Genomic DNA, 18,380 nt, shown 5'->3' on the forward strand with positions numbered 1-18,380 from the left:
GCACCGAGCACCGAGCAGCAAGGCAGCGAGAGCGCCCCGACAGGCGGCGCTGGGCTCGGACAGCGCGAGTGAGGCGTGGGACGGCCGGTCGTCGGCGCTGTGGCAGCGTAGGGTCGCTTGCGGGCGGGACGTCGGGGAAGGGTTGAGCCTGGCGGCGGCGGCAGAGCGCTCGTGCGAGTCCCGGGCCGGCGTCCCGGGCCTGGCCGGGCCGTGCGGCGTTGGTGGTATAGTGGTGAGCATAGCTGCCTTCCAAGCAGTTGACCCGGGTTCGATTCCCGGCCAACGCAGCGGACTGACATTTTGCCGGCGGCCCCGACCAGCCTGCCAGGGTTCGGGGCGGGAGCTTGGCCCGAGGCTGGGTGGACGGGTGGGAAAGAGGCGCGCAGTGTTTTGAGGGTGCTGCAAGCAGGCAGCAAGCTAGGGCGCTCGCGTTGCGGGAGGCGGTGAGCGGCGAGCGTTTGCAGGGCGGAGGCTGGGCGAAGCGGGGGCCTGGTGCCAAGGTAGCGCCCTGAGCTCGGGCTGGAGGCGCTGAGCTCTGCGCAGGAGGCGTCGGCTGGGCGCGAGCTGCGACGCTCCCTGGTGGTCTAGTGGTTAGGATTCGGCGCTCTCACCGCCGCGGCCCGGGTTCGATTCCCGGTCAGGGAAGCCTTTCTTCTTCCTCGCTGCCCACAAGCCGCCCCAGCCCGCCCACGTCCGCGCTGGCCTGCCTTTTAGACGAGGCCCACTCGCCCGCTCGCTCCCTCCTTGGCCGCGCAGGCTCCAACCGCCGGCCACGACCCAATCTTTTTCGCCTCCCTTCGCCCACTTGAGGCCTGCGGCTTCTCCCACCACCAGGACCCCACGCTGGTCTCGCTCACCCCGCTCTCCTGAGAGCCCAAAACCCGAGTGGCCAGGGCAGCCTTACGCGTCCGGTCGGCCGTCGGCACACCCCGACCCCCTGGCTCGGGCCAGCGCACGTGCTTTGCGCTGTGCCGCCACGTGGCGGCTTCCAAAGGGCCGAGTCCCGCCGCCGGGGCGTCAACTCTTCCTTCCTCCGTTCGGGGGTAGGGGTAGGAGTGTTGGCGAGGGTGCCGGTGGGTGTGGCGGTGGGCGGTGGGCGGTGGGCGGTGGGCGGTGGGGGATGGGGGATGAGGGATGGGGTCGGGTGAGGGCCTCTGCACCCACAGCCCCGCCCACCTGCCAGGCCCCGTGGTCCCTCACATCGCACGCGCCCCTCATGCCAGCCACGGCTCTGGCTCTTGCGCCCTGATGGAAGCCTGTGGGCGCTGAGACCCGGGCCACGGTGGCCGGGAGACGTCGATGCGAAAATCAGCCTTGAGACGTCCCAGCGGCTACACGGGGTGGCCGCGGTGGGAGGCAGGAGGTCGGAGATAGGCGAGGCGGTGGGGAAAGGGGTTCAGCCAACCGCCGCTGAGGGGCTGGGGTGCGGGTGGGAGGGCGGGAGGAGATGCCCTCCAACACCTCTCAAAGTGGAGAAAGAAAGGCATCCACCGCCTACTCCTGACCTCCAACATGTCCCATTCCTGCCTTTCCACGGATCCGCCCCGGTCTCCTTCCCTCCTGACGCCCCTGCATCCCACCCACGCTATCGATGCTTTGCAAAGGCAGTCTCAGACACCAGCCCCCCCCTGCCGCCCAAACTTCCTCATTCCCGCGCATCCCTTCGACTCTCTTGCGCATGGGCGCGGGGAAGGTTTTCTTCACAGGTCGCGTTGACATGCAGTGAGGCGCACACATCTCCCCGCTTTCACGATCGCTCGGTTTCCACAAATGCGTGCACCTGTTTAGACGATCCACCCACCCATCCCACACACACGCCCTCAGCCCACTGGGAAACCAGAAACTTTCCATCAGCGCCCGTTGGCGGTCAGTTGTGGATGTGGGTCTCGGGTGACCGTTCCGGAGGAATCGCTTTGGGCAGTGGATCGCATTCCACGCGGAACAGGGCAGAGGGGATGAAAGCGAGAAGAGGCGACAAGAGTGCGCTCGGGAGGCCGCGGAGGGACTATACAGGGTAGCCCAGCTTGCTCGGAGTGGACGGGAATACAGCTGGCGGGCCAGGCAGCGGCTGTGCGGAGGCTTCAGGACGATGGGTCGCCGTGGCAGGCGCAGGTGCCATGGGCCGTGGTGGAGCCCAGACGGGAAAGAGCGGGAGACGGGTCGTTTCTGAGGATGGGGAGGGTGGTCAGGAGGGGGGGTGGATGTGCGTTGTCAGAGCAAGGCATATCCGAGAAGCTGGCCGTAGCGGGTGGGAGCGTGGAGATGGTGGGGGGGCGGGGGCGGGGGGTGGGGGGCGGTGGTGGGGGGCGGGGGCGGGTGCAGGAAGACGGGAGGGGCGGGGCTTACAACCGGGAAGGAAGGGCTCTGGCGCAAGCAAGACCAAAGGCGCTGTCGACCCACCGGGCGAGCTTGAGGTGTTGCCGCCCAAGGCCATCAGGCTAAGGTGTGAGTTCGAAGCAGGCAATGGTGCGAGCCCTAGACAGAGAGACAGACAGACAGAGAGACAGACAGAGACAGAGCGGCAGAGAAAGGGGTTGGTGTGGTGTCTGGGCATGGTCCGAGAGGGCTTGTGAATTCCATTGGTCCAGAGACTGAAGGATCCTTTCCGCGGTCAGTGCGAAAGTTTTCTAAAAGGCCGCTGTGCAGCGTCTGGGGTTGGTGCGGTGCAGAGCGGAGTAGGATGAGGGAGTCATGGAGATTCAGAATGTGCAAAGAGAGCAAGGCAAGGCGTGATCCTCGAGTAAAGAATAGGATGATGTTGGTGGATCGGTGGGCTAAAGGGACCCTCGGGGGTCGACCTGAGCTAGACTTTTGTGTCGTGCGCCGCTGACGGTGACCTGCCAGGAGATGGCTGCTTGCTAGTGAGCGCTGGCTGAAGATCCAGGGGGAGGTGCCGGGTGGAGGGGTGGCCGAGCCGGAGAAGTGCTGGACGGGGCCCCTGTTGGGTCTGTTGGGCGTGTGGGGCGGGGGTATTGGGGGGCTGGCGGGAGCGGAGCGGGTGGTGTGGGGAAGGATCTAGGAGCGATGGCTTGACGCAGCGGAGCCGGCGCAGAACCAAAAGGGGACGGTGTGCTGCATGGGCCGGGAATCGAACCCGGGCCTCCCGCGTGGCAGGCGAGAATTCTACCACTGAACCACCCATGCGCCGCTGCCCGGGCTCGCCACGCTTGGCCCCAGCGCCCGCTCGCCACCAGCCGCCCGACACCAGTCGCTGCCTGCAGCGGGCATCCGGCACTCCCGGAGCGCGCCAGGCGGCGCGTGCCGGCGGCCAGGGAGCGGGTGGGCGACCCGGGCGAGAGGCGCCAGACACGTCGAGGCGCGGCGAGAGACAGGCAGTCTCGCACGGGCCTGCGCTCTCCCTGAGGCCCGGGGCCGCGAGAACGCTGGGGTCCCGCGGAGGAAGGCAGCGGCCGGACCAGGCCAGGCGGGCGCCCGGAGCGCCGTGAGCCGAAGGGCCCGGTGCAGCGTCCCCCTCCCGTAGCCCCCTTCCCCGGAGAAGGCGGACGGGTGCCGCGCCTCGGACTCCCGCCCGCCAGCCGAGGGACGTCCGGTATGACGACCAATCCGCGTGAGGCTCACTTCCACCTTCTGGCCGACGGCACTCGCCAGGGGCCCCGGGCTGCCAGGTGAGGAGCAGCTTGGCAGGGTGGGGGCCGGCACGGGCACAACGGGCTGTCGCGGCACGGCAGCGCGCTGGTGCTGTTGGCTCGGGTTGGGTGGGGGCCGACGTTGGTGGGCGGGTGTCGGGGATCTAAGGGTTCTGCCCACAAGTCAACGGAGCCGTCTTTCCTGGGGGGACCGGCTCCCGTGCCAGGCAGGCCCTGTGCCAGCTCTGGCTTTTCCTATTCTGTCTCGCCGTGGGCGGGGCTGAACCAGCACCGGCCGGCGGCTGTTGGGAGGCAAAGAACCCAAGGTGAGAACGCGCGGGGACTGCGGGGCAAGCCAGCGGGCACAGTGCTGTTAGTGGGAAGGAGACTCACAAACGGGACGAGAGAGCGGCACGGGCAATCGTAGGAGACGGTGGGGGTCCGAAGGGACGTTAGGGTGGGCGGGGAAGGCAGGTGACGGCGGTATTGGCATGGACAGGACGTAGGCAAAGGGTGCAGCAGGGATGGGCACTGAGAGCACTTGCTGTTCACCGGGTGGGGCTTGGAGGGTGAATCGGGGAGAGCAGGGCAGGTCCGAGAAGGAAAGCAGGAAAGAGAAAGAGAGGACAAAGCAGGCAGGCAGGCAGAACGACAGGGAGAGAAAGACAGAACCACAAGGAAACGGAGAAAGAAAGGAAGAAATTGAGGAAGGGAGGAAGAGAAGGAAGGAGGGAGGGAGGGACATAGAAAAGAAAGAAGGAGAAAGACAAAGTAAGACAGAAGACAAAGACAAGTGGGTGAAAATGAAAGAAAGACAGGAAAACGGGAAGGGTCTAAGGGATGGATGGAGTGAGGGAGAGAGGGAGGGAGGGAGGGATCGAGTGCTTTGAAGTCCTAATGTGTCTAGTTCCCTTGGCAGGTGGCAGGGGTGTGTCAAGTGGCGGGGAGTGCAACCGGCCGGAAAGAGAGTGGCCAGGGTGTTCAGGACACAGCAGCGTTGCGCTGGGCTGTTTGTGCTTCGCCGGCGGGTGTGAGGGAAGGGTGGGTGGGTCTGAGAAGCGAGCGGCGAGGGTCTGGAGGCTCGCCCTCCAGGACGGGACTGGAAGGGTAGTCAAGCGCCAGCGAAGGCAGTCAGGAGCTTCCTTCGTCGCCAGGAAGGTACTGAAGGGCTGCGATGGTTGTGGTGACGGCTGGGGAAGAGTGGGTTTGTTGCGCGGGCCAAAAGGCTGACTTGTCAGGAGTGGGATTCGAACCCACGCCTCCAGGGGAGACTGCGACCTGAACGCAGCGCCTTAGACCGCTCGGCCATCCTGACGGCGAGACCCGGCGCGTCGCCGCTCGGCTGGCTGGGATCAGGCGCCAACACTCGTGGCCTTGGGCGTTCGCCGTGCCTCCTAAGTGGCCGTCGCGGTGCCTGGTGGAGCGGCCGCGCGCGGGCCGAGGGGGAGCCACGGCGGCAAAACCCGCTGTCTCCGCCGCCGACGCCGTCTCGCCCCCACCCGCGACCCAGCCCGGCCGCGCCGGCTCAGCCGCTTGCCGCCAGCCTCCAACCGCATGTCTGTGGGCGGGAGTGGGCACGCCTCCTTGCCGCTCGGGCCCGTCCCTCCCGGAGTGTAGCCCGCATTGGAGGCAGCAGGCAGCGCGGCGCACGGAGGTTCATCGCCACGGGAGCCGGGAGCGGGTCGGGGTCACGGTCCGGAGCCGCCTGGGTGGTGGTGGTGGGGGGTGGGGGTCGTGGCGATGTCCGGGTCCCGGTGGGAGGCTGGTTGGTGGGCGTGTCTGGGCGTGGGTCGGCGGCGGCGGCGAGGGAAAGGGTCGGGCGGGCAGCCGGCAAGCGTCGTGGGCCCAAAGGGGCCATTGCCGTCCTCGTTAGTATAGTGGTGAGTATCCCCGCCTGTCACGCGGGAGACCGGGGTTCGATTCCCCGACGGGGAGGCTGTCGCCCTTTTTGGTCCCCGCCTCCTGGCCGCCGGCCCGCGCGCTTTCCCGCCCTGCTCCTGCTCCTGGGCTGCGGCCGCAGGGCGCCAGCTCGTGCCCGGCCCGCCCACCGTCGGTCAACGCGCCCACCGTCGGTCAAATGGCCCTCAGGGGGTGTCTTCCGGCAGCCGGCCCAGGGTCGCCGATCGATCGACTCCCTGCGGCGCACACCTGCCTGCACGGGCAGCCGGGGAGAAGTCGCGCCGCCTCGCCCCATTCGGCAGCCGCTCGGCGCGTGCTACGGCCCGGCCGAGCAGGGAGCAGCGCTCGCGACCTGGTGGTGCCCAGGGGGCGGGCGGCAACGAGGAGGAGCCGACGGGGCCGGGGCTCGGAGCACGGAGCACGGAGCACCGAGCACCGAGCACCGAGCACCGAGCAGCAAGGCAGCGAGAGCGCCCCGACAGGCGGCGCTGGGCTCGGACAGCGCGAGTGAGGCGTGGGACGGCCGGTCGTCGGCGCTGTGGCAGCGTAGGGTCGCTTGCGGGCGGGACGTCGGGGAAGGGTTGAGCCTGGCGGCGGCGGCAGAGCGCTCGTGCGAGTCCCGGGCCGGCGTCCCGGGCCTGGCCGGGCCGTGCGGCGTTGGTGGTATAGTGGTGAGCATAGCTGCCTTCCAAGCAGTTGACCCGGGTTCGATTCCCGGCCAACGCAGCGGACTGACATTTTGCCGGCGGCCCCGACCAGCCTGCCAGGGTTCGGGGCGGGAGCTTGGCCCGAGGCTGGGTGGACGGGTGGGAAAGAGGCGCGCAGTGTTTTGAGGGTGCTGCAAGCAGGCAGCAAGCTAGGGCGCTCGCGTTGCGGGAGGCGGTGAGCGGCGAGCGTTTGCAGGGCGGAGGCTGGGCGAAGCGGGGGCCTGGTGCCAAGGTAGCGCCCTGAGCTCGGGCTGGAGGCGCTGAGCTCTGCGCAGGAGGCGTCGGCTGGGCGCGAGCTGCGACGCTCCCTGGTGGTCTAGTGGTTAGGATTCGGCGCTCTCACCGCCGCGGCCCGGGTTCGATTCCCGGTCAGGGAAGCCTTTCTTCTTCCTCGCTGCCCACAAGCCGCCCCAGCCCGCCCACGTCCGCGCTGGCCTGCCTTTTAGACGAGGCCCACTCGCCCGCTCGCTCCCTCCTTGGCCGCGCAGGCTCCAACCGCCGGCCACGACCCAATCATTTTCGCCTCCCTTTGCCCACTTGAGGCCTGCGGCTTCTCCCACCACCAGGACCCCACGCTGGTCTCGCTCACCCCCCTCTCCTGAGAGCCCAAAACCCGAGTGGCCAGGGCAGCCTTACGCGTCCGGTCGGCCGTCGGCACACCCCGACCCCCTGGCTCGGGCCAGCGCACGTGCTTTGCGCTGTGCCGCCACGTGGCGGCTTCCAAAGGGCCGAGTCCCGCCGCCGGGGCGTCAACTCTTCCTTCCTCCGTTCGGGGGTAGGGGTAGGAGTGTTGGCGAGGGTGCCGGTGGGTGTGGCGGTGGGCGGTGGGCGGTGGGCGGTGGGCGGTGGGCGATGGGGGATGGGGGATGAGGGATGGGGTCGGGTGAGGGCCTCTGCACCCACAGCCCCGCCCACCTGCCAGGCCCCGTGGTCCCTCACATCGCACGCGCCCCTCATGCCAGCCACGGCTCTGGCTCTTGCGCCCTGATGGAAGCCTGTGGGCGCTGAGACCCGGGCCACGGTGGCCGGGAGACGTCGATGCGAAAATCAGCCTTGAGACGTCCCAGCGGCTACACGGGGTGGCCGCGGTGGGAGGCAGGAGGTCGGAGATAGGCGAGGCGGTGGGGAAAGGGGTTCAGCCAACCGCCGCTGAGGGGCTGGGGTGCGGGTGGGAGGGCGGGAGGAGATGCCCTCCAACACCTCTCAAACTGGAGAAAGAAAGGCATCCACCGCCTACTCCTGACCTCCAACATGTCCCATTCCTGCCTTTCCACGGATCCGCCCCGGTCTCCTTCCCTCCTGACGCCCCTGCATCCCACCCACGCTATCGATGCTTTGCAAAGGCAGTCTCAGACACCAGCCCCCCTGCCGCCCAAACTTCCTCATTCCCGCGCATCCCTTCGACTCTCTTGCGCATGGGCGCGGGGAAGGTTTTCTTCACAGGTCGGGTTGACATGCAGTGAGGCGCACACATCTCCCCGCTTTCACGATCGCTCGGTTTCCACAAATGCGTGCACCTGTTTAGACGATCCACCCACCCATCCCACACACACGCCCTCAGCCCACTGGGAAACCAGAAACTTTCCATCAGCGCCCGTTGGCGGTCAGTTGTGGATGTGGGTCTCGGGTGACCGTTCCGGAGGAATCGCTTTGGGCAGTGGATCGCATTCCACGCGGAACAGGGCAGAGGGGATGAAAGCGAGAAGAGGCGACAAGAGTGCGCTCGGGAGGCCGCGGAGGGACTATACAGGGTAGCCCAGCTTGCTCGGAGTGGACGGGAATACAGCTGGCGGGCCAGGCAGCGGCTGTGCGGAGGCTTCAGGACGATGGGTCGCCGTGGCAGGCGCAGGTGCCATGGGCCGTGGTGGAGCCCAGACGGGAAAGAGCGGGAGACGGGTCGTTTCTGAGGATGGGGAGGGTGGTCAGGAGGTGGGGTGGATGTGCGTTGTCAGAGCAAGGCATATCCGAGAAGCTGGCCGTAGCGGGTGGGAGCGTGGAGATGGTGGGGGGGCGGGGGGTGGGGGGCGGGGGCGGGGCGGTGCAGGAAGACGGGAGGGGCGGGGCTTACAACCGGGAAGGAAGGGCTCTGGCGCAAGCAAGACCAAAGGCGCTGTCGACCCACCTGTCTTTCGCCGCGCCTCGACGTGTCTGGCGCCTCTCGCCCGGGTCGCCCACCCGCTCGCTGGCCGCCGGCACGCGCCGCCTGGCGCGCTCCGGGAGTGCCGGATGCCCGCTGCAGGCAGCGACTGGTGTCGGGCGGCTGGTGGCGAGCGGGCGCTGGGGCCAAACGTGGCGAGCCCGGGCAGCGGCGCATGGGTGGTTCAGTGGTAGAATTCTCGCCTGCCACGCGGGAGGCCCGGGTTCGATTCCCGGCCCATGCAGCACACCGTCCCCTTTTGGTTCTGCGCCGGCTCCGCTGCGTCAAGCCATCGCTCCTAGATCCTTCCCCACACCACCCGCTCCGCTCCCGCCAGCCCCCCATTCCCCGCGCCTCTCTCGCCCTACAGACCCAACAGGGGCCCCGTCCAGCACTTCTCCGGCTCGGCCACCCCTCCACCCGGCACCTCCCCCTGGATCTTCAGCCAGCGCTCACTAGCAAGCAGCCATCTCCTGGCAGGTCACCGTCAGCGGCGCACGACACAAAAGTCTAGCTCAGGTCGACCCCCGAGGGTCCCTTTAGCCCACCGATCCACCAACATCATCCTATTCTTTACTCGAGGATCACGCCTTGCCTTGCTCTCTTTGCACATTCTGAATCTCCATGACTCCCTCATCCTACTCCGCTCTGCACCGCACCAACCCCAGACGCTGCACAGCGGCCTTTTAGAAAACTTTCGCACTGACCGCGGAAAGGATCCTTCAGTCTCTGGACCAATGGAATTCACAAGCCCTCTCGGACCATGCCCAGACACCACACCAACCCCTTTCTCTGCCGCTCTGTCTCTGTCTGTCTCTCTGTCTGTCTGTCTCTCTGTCTAGGGCTCGCACCATTGCCTGCTTCGAACTCACACCTTAGCCTGATGGCCTTGGGCGGCAACACCTCAAGCTCGCCCGGTGGGTCGACAGCGCCTTTGGTCTTGCTTGCGCCAGAGCCCTTCCTTCCCGGTTGTAAGCCCCGCCCCTCCCGTCTTCCTGCACTGCCCCGCCCCGCCCCCGCCCCCCGCCCCCCACCCCCCCACCATCTCCACGCTCCCACCCGCTACGGCCAGCTTCTCGGATATGCCTTGCTCTGACAACGCACATCCACCCCACCTCCTGACCACCCTCCCCATCCTCAGAAACGACCCGTCTCCCGCTCTTTCCCGTCTGGGCTCCACCACGGCCCATGGCACCTGCGCCTGCCACGGCGACCCATCGTCCTGAAGCCTCCGCACAGCCGCTGCCTGGCCCGCCAGCTGTATTCCCGTCCACTCCGAGCAAGCTGGGCTACCCTGTATAGTCCCTCCGCGGCCTCCCGAGCGCACTCTTGTCGCCTCTTCTCGCTTTCATCCCCTCTGCCCTGTTCCGCGTGGAATGCGATCCACTGCCCAAAGCGATTCCTCCGGAACGGTCACCCGAGACCCACATCCACAACTGACCGCCAACGGGCGCTGATGGAAAGTTTCTGGTTTCCCAGTGGGCTGAGGGCGTGTGTGTGGGATGGGTGGGTGGATCGTCTAAACAGGTGCACGCATTTGTGGAAACCGAGCGATCGTGAAAGCGGGGAGATGTGTGCGCCTCACTGCATGTCAACCCGACCTGTGAAGAAAACCTTCCCCGCGCCCATGCGCAAGAGAGTCGAAGGGATGCGCGGGAATGAGGAAGTTTGGGCGGCAGGGGGGCTGGTGTCTGAGACTGCCTTTGCAAAGCATCGATAGCGTGGGTGGGATGCAGGGGCGTCAGGAGGGAAGGAGACCGGGGCGGATCCGTGGAAAGGCAGGAATGGGACATGTTGGAGGTCAGGAGTAGGCGGTGGATGCCTTTCTTTCTCCACTTTGAGAGGTGTTGGAGGGCATCTCCTCCCGCCCTCCCACCCGCACCCCAGCCCCTCAGCGGCGGTTGGCTGAATCCCTTTCCCCACCGCCTCGCCTATCTCCGACCTCCTGCCTCCCACCGCGGCCACCCCGTGTAGCCGCTGGGACGTCTCAAGGCTGATTTTCGCATCGACGTCTCCCGGCCACCGTGGCCCGGGTCTCAGCGCCCACAGGCTTCCATCAGGGCGCAAGAGCCAGAGCCGTGGCTGGCATGAGGGGCGCGTGCGATGTGAGGGACCACGGGGCCTGGCAGGTGGGCGGGGCTGTGGGTGCAGAGGCCCTCACCCGACCCCATCCCTCATCCGCCATCGCCCACTCCCCACCGGAGCACCTGTGGAACAAACGGAGTTGTACAGATTCTCTTCACCTTTATCAGTTTATGTTGAAGTATTGTCCTATGGATAACTTGATTTTTCATGTTTTCCTTTCCTTGGAGACTATAATTTGTTATTGTTTTAATTCGCTTTTTTTTGTCACCTGTTTTGGCAGCCGAGTAGGCTAGGACACTGCTGCAACAATGTACACAATTTTCCTCTCTCCATGTCTGTTGCCCCATTTTTTCACCATTGTTTTCAAGGTTAATTTCAGACATCAACATTCTTGTTTCCAAATTTATGCTTTCATGTCAATTAAGAGTTTTATACATTCTCCTCTACCCTCTAGCACCTTTACTCCCCCTCCTCCACTTCCCCACCCGCTGTCCTCAGTGTCCTCTCTTAATTGTTGACTTGGATCTGAATTCCCCCACCTTCTAGCATCCTTGCTTCTCCGCTCCTTTTCCTCATTAGTAGCTAGATCTCTGTTTTGCAGGCCAAAGGCATGGCACATTTTTGTCAATTCCTCCATGGTTTGGGTGTCCAGCTCCTTGGAGTGGGTGATAGCGTGTTAGTAGTGATTTATCCATCCAATAAGGTGGAAATCTGGACACTCAATTTCTGGATCAGGAGGTAAACACCCTTTTTAGGTTTTGTGGCTGCCTAGTCTACCCCTTTCCTATAGTAATTTGATCAGCAGAACCTGGCAAGAAGATTTAAAATAAAAACACAGAAAGTGCTCCTGGCCCTGTTCACCCAGAGTTTCTACAGTGATGCCCATGATCTATACCTGTGTCAAACATCTCCTATGGAAATTTTACAGCAAGTTTGGGAAGCAACCCAATGAGTTCACTGGAGAAATCTGTGTCCCCAGTTAGAGGTTGCTTGAGCATCAACCTGAGGGTGATATCCTATTACTTTTCATTGTAAGAAGACCACTTTACAAAGCGTTGCTCTTTTTTTTATGGCAAAAATATATACTCAATAAAAATCACTTTAACCATTTTTAAGTGTACATTTCTATGAAATTAAGTGCATTACCAATGTTGTTTGTGTTCCCAGAGCACTTTCCTCATTCCAAACAGAAACTTTTACCTGTTAAGGAATAACTCCACATCCTCCCTCCTTCTGGTCCCTGGAAGCCAGTATTCTGTTTTCTGTCTCTGAATTTGCATATTCTAAGTAAATCATACAAGCGAAATATCATACAATATTTTGTCCTTTTGTGCATGGCTTATTTTACTCAAATAATGTTTTCAAGTTTCATCTATGTTGCAGAATTCATCAGCACTTCATTTCTTTTTCTGACTATATAATATTCCGTTGTATGTACATGCCACAATTTGTTGATCTATTCACCTGTTGATGGACACTTAGGTTGCTTCCACCTTTTGGCAATTGTGATTAATTCCACTTTGAACAGCAGTGTTCGAGTCCTGGCTTTCAATTCTTTTGCTTATATACCTACAAGTGAGATTGTGGGTACATATGGTAATGCTATGTTTAACTATCTGAGGAACCACCTGTTTTCCATGGTGGCTGCACCATTTTACATTTGCACCAACAGTGAATGGGTGTCATATTTCTCCACTTCTTCTCCAACACTTGTTATTTTCCAATTAGAAAAAGTAGCCATTCTCCTTGAATGTGTAATGATATCTTATTGTGGTTTTGATTTGTATTTCCTTAATGGTTAATGACATTGAGTATCTTTTCATGTGCTTTTTAGCCATTTGGATATCTTCTTTGGGGAAAATGTCTATCGAAATCCTTTGACCATTTTTAAACTGGGTTTTCTGTCTTTCTCTTGTTGAGTTGTAGGATTTCTTTAAATATTTTGGCATTAAAGCCTGTGCTGGTTTGAATGTATTATGTCCCCTAGAAAAAGCCATATTCTTTGATGCAATCTCGTGTGCTAGACATGTTAGTGGGGATTAAGTTGGAATGTTTGGATTACGTTGTTTACATGGAAATGTGCCCCACCCAACTATGTGTGATGACTCTGACTGGATAATTTCCATGGAGGTCTGCGGTCGGGGTTACTGCTTCTAGGGGGAGTGGCGGCCGGTAGCCGAGCCCTCAGCTCTCGGGGCTGCTTAAAGGGTACCGGCGGCGGGGGCTCTTTCCCGGAGGCGAGGGCGAGGCAGAGGACGTGGCCAGGGTCCTCGGCGAGAGGCGTGCAAGGTGTGGAGGGCGGCGATAAGGACAAAAACACTCTTCATCCAGTAGGAGTATGCGCCAAAGAGATTTATTCAGGGGTGATTACAGGTTATATAGGCTGGTAAGAGGGGCAGGGCTGGAAAGGAGGTGAAGTAGCCTAAAATGGCAATATTGAAGGGAGAGGGGCTAGGATTGGTTCTGAGAGGACGCAGGAGCCGTTGCAGCGGGCGGGGGTTGTTCTGGCCACGGTGCATGCGCGCTGGCGGTGGCAGGAGTGGCCTTGGCACAAGGGAGTATGTGGGTAAGATAAGGAAGTGGGGAAAGGGCAGTTGGGAGAAAGGCGGTTTCCTCCGGCAAGCCTCCCCTGCCAGTGGCATTTTGGGTGAGGAAAAGGGAGCTGCCTTGACCTCGCTCCTCAGGCTCGGGGGGGCTGCAGAGGGCACTCACGCCCGTACCTACTACCCTCCCCAGGGGGTGATCAGGTCCCCTGGCCCAGGCCTGGCAAGCCGAGGTACAAGCCCAGTCACCCGCAATTCCCCTTTCTTTTCTAATTAGAGGAAGAGGCTTTACCGGAGAGGCCGCTAAGGGTGAGGGAAGGGGGAGGTAAGGGAAGGGGAAAAAAGGGGTTGACGGTGGCTCAGCGAGGCTGGAGCTCAGTGTTGGTGTGGTGCCCGGGCGCTTGACAAGGGCTTCGCTGCAGTGGGCTGGGCGAAGGTGAGGGGTTTAAAGTTCAGGGGTTTAAAGTTCAGGGGTTCAGAGAAGCTGGAACTCGAGGCGAGAGCGATGTTCAGGTGATTGGGAAGGGCCTCGCGGTCGGCGGGTCGACCGGTGGCGTTGAGGTCGCGGAGGGTTGGCTGTCATCTTGGAGTGGGGGGCTTCAGAGGTGGCGAGCCGCTGATACTGGATTTGCACGAACGAGGAAAAAAGGGCATCTGTTTGTTTCCTTACAAGCTGGACAATTTTGCGGATGAGGCAGGGTCCTAAGATGAGAGCTAGAATAATTATTAATAGGGGGCCAAGAAAAGGAAGGATGTATGGGAGGATGAGAGTGAAAAAACTGGACCAATAATTGGTGGCTTCACGATCTCTTTTACGCTTTTCCAGTCCCTCTCGGACCCTTTTCAGGCTGTCCTCGACGAGACCTGTGGAATTGGCATAAACACAGCACTCTTCTCCTAGGGCGGCGCAGAGGCCTCCTTCTTTGAGGAGGAGAAGGTCAAGACCTCGGCGGTTTTGGAGCACGACTTCAGAGAGGGAATTGACAGAATTTTTTAGATGGTAAATAGCGTTTTGTAGGTGACGAATGTCCTCGTCAACAGCCGCCCTGAGGTGAGTTAGGGCGGAGCCTTGACTGGTTAGTGCAGCGATTCCGGTGCCAGCGCCGGTAAGACCTAGGAGGGAGGCAATTGTAAGGACGGTGATGGGCTCTCGCTTTTGCAGAAGGGCAGGAGCTGCAGTTCTTTCCAGACGGAGGAAGAAGTCTTCTTCGCTATGATATAAGACCCTAGGGATAAGGACAATTAGGAGGCAAGTTTCTTTATATTCGCTGATGATATTCGTGCTGAGACAGGGGGTAAGTCCTGTAGAGGAGCAGAGCCATTGGGAGGAGTTATGAGGAATGAGAAATTTTGCCGAGCTACTGGGAGATGAGTAGCTGGCACAGGCAGTGAGGTCGGGAGAGTTACTGGAGCGAGGGCGGACGCACTTTCCCGTATAGGAGACTGAATGAAAGGTCAGGGGGACGGCAGAGGTATTCCAACTGCATTCCGAGGGGCTGTCTTCTGTGCTTTCTGAAAAGGAGAGGTTGGAGGCAACGGGCTCGTACAGTGAGGAAGAGGTGGAGAGGCAGAGCCAGCAGGAGGAGGTAAAATTGGGGTTGGAGGAGTTCACTGAGGCAAAGGCGGCTTGGATGAGGCTGAGGAGGGGAGAGGAATAACGAGAAGGGGGCAGAGGAAGCTGGGGGGGTGGGGTTTGAGATGTAGTTGAAGTACGTTTAGTTGGAACTAAGGTGCGGCTGGAGAGCTGTGGAAAAAGGGGGTTAATGACTTTATTAGGACCAATGTTAAAGGGCTTTTTTATAACAGTATCTTTTTTTGGTTGGTTTAAAGCCTCCTTTCTTATGATTATAAGGGTTCCCCGATCGAACCCCGATAGCCAAATTCGGAAGCCCCAAGTTTTACCTAGGAGCCAAGACGTATCGGCAGGGTTTTGTATGGTGAGCATTAATCTTTTAGGGCAAAGGTACCTGTTGAGATAGTGATAGCCTGAATTTTGGCAAGTATACGGGATTACTGCGAGGTTTAGAAATTTGTCAGGGACAGAAGGTTTCCAGCCAGTGGCTAATGTTTCACACCCCCAGTACGGGCAGTAATAGTCCTTTGGGGATTTACAATATGATTTTCCAGGATTTGAAGCTGGACACATATAATAATCCTGAACATAATAATCTTGAATTTTTAGGCTGCCTGGATAACCAGGAGGTTTTGGATTAGGAGGGATAAACAGATCAATGGCATAAAAGACGAAGGAGGGAGATCCCACTGTGGTGTTGGAAAAAATTACTGTGGAGTCTTTCCAACGCGCAAGAGTCCACTTCCAAGGCTGGTGGGGATCGCCCTGGGTAGAAGAGGCAAGAACTAACATGGCCATTAGAAGGGAGGTTATGCTTGGGTGAGGGTTGAGAGGGTGTATGACATTGGTTTTTGCCTGTTTATAGAGGCGTATAATTTTTCTAATTTCTCGCCGCTGCTGCGCTCTGCTCGGACTGGGGTCCAGGCCCAGGTATACTGTTGTCATCTGGTGCACCAGGCTGCGGAGACGACGGCGTTCCCGTCTCGTTGGACGCGTGGTTGCTGGTGGCGGGCCGGATTGCCCTTCCTGGGATCCATATTGGTTGTGCTGCATCATCTGGAAAAACACAAGCGAACCCGCGCCCCTGGGCGAGAAGTGGGGAGGGACCTTTCCAGGTATTATTCTCCGGGTCCTTCCAGTAAACCATCGGGGCCTGGGTGGGCCTATACGAGGGCCCCCAATGTTTATGTAGGGGCGAAAGCCCTTCCTTATTGAATGTGAGTAGATTAAGGTGAATAAGGTATGCTATAACAAGGTCCCCTGGAGTCGCCTGGGGGAGCATTGCCCTTTCTTTTTCAATTTGTATTTTTAAGCGGCGATGGATTGCTTCTACAATGGCTTGTCCCTGTGGATTATAGGGGATGCCGAAATGATGGGTGATGTTATATAACTGAAGAAAAGCCGCAAAAGAGGCACTGCGATAGGCAGGCCCATTGTCTGTTTTTAGGTCCCAGGGGACTCCCATGAAGAGAATTCCTTGTCTCAGGGCTTTGATACAGTGTTTGGCCGTTTCCCCGGCGAGGGGGACTGCATAACACATAGCTGAAAAGGTGTCAATCATTACATGTACATACTTGAGGCGCCCAAAGGACGGAACATGAGTTACATCCATTTGCCATCTAGAATTTGGTTTTAAGCCTCGTGGGTTGACTCCTTGAGGTTGTAAGGGGCCTAGTGGCGCAAAGGGCGCACAAGTTGCACAATTGCGGACAAGATGTTTACAGGTATCTAAGGGGAGGCCAAATAGATGATGTAACGACGTAGCCGAAAAGTGAAACCTGGAATGCAATAACTTGGCCTGGTTAACAGTATCCCCCGGAGGGGCTGCCGTGTGGGTTAGCATAGCTTGGGTATGTTGAGTTGAGACTGCTTGGTCTACTATACTATTGCCATTAGCCAGGGGCCCCGGAAGGCTTGAGTGACTACGAATGTGGCTAATGAACCAAGGATCCTGTCGATGTTCCAGGATGCTTCTGAGGTTAGAAAGTGCTTTATCAATGGCCGAGTTTCCGGGGAAAAAGGTGGAAAACGCGAGGACTCGGCAGACCTGATACGTGTAGAGGCTGTCTGTGAAAATGTTTACTGGGTGGTTACAGTGGGCGTTTAGTGCGTATGACACTGCCAGAATTTCCCCCACTTGGACTGAATGAAGGTTGACATAACTGAATAGGCGGGGTTCTGGATGGTCCTGTGAATAAGAGAGGAAGGCGAAACGGGTTTTGGAGGCGTCAGTAAAGACGGTGTTGGCACCCGGGATGGGTGCAGAGGAGGGGAAATGATGGAAGGGGCTGCGGAAGGGAAGCTTGGCGAGTCCCTGTAACAGCCGATGGCTGGGATAGTGACAGCTGAATTCCCCCTGAAATCCTTCTAAAAGGATTTGCATGTCCGGGTTGTCACGTATAAGCAGGCGGGTTTGGCCTGTGTCTAGGGGCCAAACAATTTTTTCTGGCGGCTCTCCGAATACATGAACGGCCAAGGTAACTAGATCTGAAGCCAGGCTGATCCAGAGCCGCACTGTAGGGCAAATCTTCCTAAGTCGACTTTTAGCGGGATGCGCCCAAAGTAGAGGGCCTTCCTGCCACAGGCAGCCCATAGGTGTGCCGGGCGTAGGGAGGATGAGTGCTATAAGATTGCCCTCCTTGGTGTTGAATCTGTTGAGACAGCAGGCAACGAGTGCCTTGTTAATTGCGGCAATGGCTTCCTTTGCCTCTTGGGTGAGCTTAATGCGCCGGGAGATTGCTAGCGGCGGGGTTTCAGGGACACTCAACAGCGTAAAGAGTGGTTGTAGCTGTGCTGTGGTGATCGGCAACGCAGAGCGGAGCCAATTGATCTGACCGCAGAGCTGTTGAAGCTCAGTGATAGTGACCCGGTCCGGTATGTCCAGCTGAGGAGCGGACGGAGCAATGGTTTTATCAATACTAAATCCTAAGAAGGCTAATGGTGGCACAATTTGAACTTTATCGGGTTGAATCGTAAGGCCAAGGTCAGCTAAATTAGTGGTGAGGTCTTTAAGGAGTAGAGGAAGTGCCTCGGCGTCCTCAGAGGCCACCAAGATGTCATCCATGTAATGGATGAGCATGGCCCGCTTTCGCAGGGGGGCCACTGCGTGATTAACATACTTTTGGCAGATGGCCGGACTGTTACGCATCCCTTGAGGGAGGACTTTCCATTGATACCTGCTAGCCGCACCCGCGTGATTGGGGACGGGAACTGTAAAGGCAAAGCGCGGGCGGTCTTGCTCATGTAGCGGGATGGAAAAGAAACAGTCTTTGATGTCAATAGTGGCTACATGATAATGGGCCGGGATAGCCACCGGATGGGGGAGGCCAGGCTGCGGGGAACCCATGGGAAGAATATGCTTATTGATTTCCCGCAGATCATTGAGGAGCCTAAATTTCCCTGTGGCCTTTTTATGAATAACAAACACTGGCGAATTATAAGGACTAGTAGAAGGCTCTATGTGGCCAGCGTCCAATTGTTCTTGTACGAGGGTTTGGAGTACTACCAATTTATGCGTGGGAAGGGGCCACTGCTCCACCCATATAGGTTCCTCAGTATCCCACTGCAGAGGAACGGGCGTTGGAGGTGTTAAACGAGCAGTGGCGCACATTATTGGGGGGGCTGCGCGGTAAGCACTGCCCCAAAAGCGGCAAGGATATCACGGCCCCATAAAATTTGGTCTATGGTGTGCAGAAATAACGGGCGGAAAGTGCCTGAGTGGCCTTCTTCATCTTCCCACTTAATGGGTCTCATGGCTTGAAGAGAAGTAGAGGTACCGGTGGCTCCCACTACCGAGGGACCATCAAGAACCATGCACATGGTGGCATACTGAGCGGGCATGCAAGAGAT

At 59.5% G+C, this 18,380-nt stretch overlaps 8 non-coding genes across 8 annotated transcripts; 6 read left to right on the forward strand and 2 right to left on the reverse strand.

Moving 5' to 3' along the window:
• Positions 1-215: 215 nt before the first annotated feature.
• Positions 216-287, forward strand: TRNAG-UCC. Its single transcript has one exon. It is a non-coding gene; the product is annotated as a tRNA-Gly (tRNA).
• A 286-nt stretch (positions 288-573) lies between these two features.
• Positions 574-645, forward strand: TRNAE-CUC. The gene has a single exon. It is a non-coding gene; the product is annotated as a tRNA-Glu (tRNA).
• Positions 646-3,073: 2,428 nt separating this feature from the next.
• TRNAG-GCC lies at positions 3,074-3,144 on the reverse strand. The gene has a single exon. It is a non-coding gene; the product is annotated as a tRNA-Gly (tRNA).
• A 1,675-nt stretch (positions 3,145-4,819) lies between these two features.
• Positions 4,820-4,902, reverse strand: TRNAL-CAG. Its single transcript has one exon. It is a non-coding gene; the product is annotated as a tRNA-Leu (tRNA).
• Positions 4,903-5,450: 548 nt separating this feature from the next.
• On the forward strand, positions 5,451-5,522 carry TRNAD-GUC. Its single transcript has one exon. It is a non-coding gene; the product is annotated as a tRNA-Asp (tRNA).
• A 618-nt stretch (positions 5,523-6,140) lies between these two features.
• TRNAG-UCC lies at positions 6,141-6,212 on the forward strand. The gene has a single exon. It is a non-coding gene; the product is annotated as a tRNA-Gly (tRNA).
• Positions 6,213-6,498: 286 nt separating this feature from the next.
• TRNAE-CUC lies at positions 6,499-6,570 on the forward strand. Its single transcript has one exon. It is a non-coding gene; the product is annotated as a tRNA-Glu (tRNA).
• Positions 6,571-8,503: 1,933 nt separating this feature from the next.
• Positions 8,504-8,574, forward strand: TRNAG-GCC. Its single transcript has one exon. It is a non-coding gene; the product is annotated as a tRNA-Gly (tRNA).
• The last annotated feature ends 9,806 nt before the right edge of the window (positions 8,575-18,380 follow it).

The sequence above is a fragment of the Choloepus didactylus genome, chromosome 2, assembly GCF_015220235.1.
Source record: "Choloepus didactylus isolate mChoDid1 chromosome 2, mChoDid1.pri, whole genome shotgun sequence".
NCBI classification, from domain to species: Eukaryota; Metazoa; Chordata; class Mammalia; order Pilosa; family Megalonychidae; genus Choloepus; species Choloepus didactylus.